The sequence below is a fragment of the Squalius cephalus genome (genome assembly GCF_949319135.1).
Source record: "Squalius cephalus genome assembly, chromosome: 3".
NCBI lineage: Eukaryota > Metazoa > Chordata > Actinopteri > Cypriniformes > Leuciscidae > Squalius > Squalius cephalus.
The window spans coordinates 8,020,730-8,023,156 of NC_137124.1; the positions used below are offsets into that span (position 1 = coordinate 8,020,730).

General features: G+C 36.0%; 1 long non-coding RNA gene across 1 annotated transcript; it reads left to right on the forward strand.

Annotated features, from left to right (window-relative positions):
- The first annotated feature begins 645 nt into the window (after window positions 1-645).
- On the forward strand, window positions 646-2,102 carry LOC307156385. Its single transcript, XR_013820702.1, has 3 exons — window positions 646-757; window positions 1,084-1,178; window positions 1,975-2,102. It is a non-coding gene; the product is annotated as an uncharacterized lncRNA (long non-coding RNA).
- The last annotated feature ends 325 nt before the right edge of the window (window positions 2,103-2,427 follow it).

The following is a 2,427-nucleotide window of genomic DNA, read 5'->3' on the forward strand; positions in this document are numbered from 1 at the left end:
GACAAGACTGCAAACTTCTAATTTAAAGTAAGTATCATTTTATGGAGTTGATTTAGATTTGATATTATTAACAAATACATGCAGACAAATCAATGAATTTTGTCGAGTTTGCAAATGTATTTTGCAATCCACAAACATGCATTTTAACTTGTGTCTGCAATGAATTTGATCGAATTCAAAGTACCACAAATTGAGATACATTTATACAAAATAGAATATTTCTATTCACAAACATGTCAATGTTTGTACAAATCTCTGCACATTCATTTAATTCTGAATTTCACAGACATAAGTTGAAATGCTTTTGTTTGTGGATTGCAAAATACATTTGCAAATTCAATCAAACTCATGGATGTGTGTGCATGCATTTAAAGGTGCAATATGTAACTTTTTTTTTCAATAGGAAAAGAGAAGATGACAGGATCATCTCTGAAGTGCTTGAACGATGGCCTGGCCTGTTTCTTCCAAATGAGGTAAAATAAAGAAGGTTGAAATTAAATTAATTGGCTGTAGATTATCTTTAATACAGGTTATTGTTTTGTTGGTTGTAAATATCTGTTGTAAGCCATGTGAAGCCAGTTAAACAATGTTACAACCAAGACATGTTTTATTTCTATCACCAGTTTTTGTGGACCTCCTCGAGACATTCAGAGCATCAACACACCAGCACACTCCACAACTCCTCGAGCTATACAGAGCAAGACTGGGGGCATTTGGAACAGAAATGGAAGATCATCTCAACAAGCTTGTTCAGCAGGTAACTTGTTGGTAAACATCATGTGTCAAAGATAGTTTTAAAAACAGATTTATCAGAGCCGGTTTCTATTTTATAAAGAACGTTTTCTGAAGATATTTTTGAAGGAATATCAAGTGTACACTGGCTGATTAGACTGATTTTGGTCCTGAACTTAGAATACTGCATACAATACTGATTTCCTATTTAACACATCTAATTTGATTTGGTTGCTCATTAGCAGAGACTCTATGACTTCAAACATACATGCAAACTCATAAAAAGTAAAAATTAATAACAGTGCATTAAAGAAATTTGTTGTTCTTTTGTACCTTTTTTTTTTTTTTTAGACCACAAATATTGTACCTCGCAGAAAGCAAACTGTCCTGGAAGGTCTCCCATGTTTCTCAGTGAAGATTCCTCTGCACTTTTTAAAACATGCCTGGTGAGTATGTTTCATTACTTCAACATATATACAACATCTTACTACATGACCATGAGTGACTAAAAGGAATGGGAATTTTTGTGTTAACAGCAAAGAGATTGTTTTGATGATGCATTGATTTTTTATTCAAAGTATTTTTTTGCAAGTACAACATGATTTAATCAATGATTGGGTATGCAATTTATTTCAGTTCATGTTTCAAATTATAGGCCAGATCCTAATCATTTACTTAGATTTATACCATCTTATAGTTTTTATTAGCCTGGATGACACCAAAACCTTCTAAGTTGTATCTGAGAGTGGGTCTGGGGAAGGTTCATTCACAGCCCATTTCCAAAGGGGCGTCACCAACGGGCGTTGCTCAAATGCCTCTGGGCACAATTGGATAGACCAATCAGAGCGATCGTCATCGTGTAAAGCCCGCTTCAACGTTTGTGATTGGTGCCTCGATTTGGAAAAATTGGAAATGGGCATGAATGGGCTCTTGGCCAGACTGACTTGCGGAGCAAATCTCAAATTTGCCGGAAGTTCGTCAGGGTTTTCCCAGGCTAAGTTTTTATACTTCTATGTGAAATAGCTTATTCAGGGCAGTACTAAATTGAAAAAGAAACAATTGTTATTTGTGCGTATTTGAGTGCATTTATTTGGAGATTCTGCAAGTGGGATGCAAACTTATGAGCACACTGTATAGGATTACTTTATGGTTCCTTAATGTATCTTTTTTGTTGTTTGTTTTTGAGGTTAGTGTCAAGTGATATTGATTTGTTCTTTTCTTCTTTTTTATTATTATGACAAGACTCCAGAGGACAGACAGACCAGAGGAATGAAGGTGGGAATCCTTGTGGTAATTGAAGATGATGTTCCCCCCCAGCACACTGCCTAGTGTCACAACATTTGCTGTTGTGTTGGAGGAGGTGATTGTACTGAGAGATGCCAATGACTTGCAGTCTGCACTTGCATAACTGTTTGGCCTTTTGTTTGCCTTGGACTTTGAGTACCCAACAACTGAAATACACTTTGAGAAGGTGTTCATGAAGATGGCCACTCATTGCTCTGCTAGGATGCAGTCCCTAAAAACTAAGATATCACTGTGGCGTTGCATTTGTGAGCTGTATGGATCTTACACATTTAATGTTTTTGTTTAAACTGTCAACTTGAGGCTGTGATAAAACATTGTGCAACTGTTTCAGCACTTTCAGCGCAAACGTTAACTTGCACTTATAAATCTGCTCATTTTGTAACATTTTCA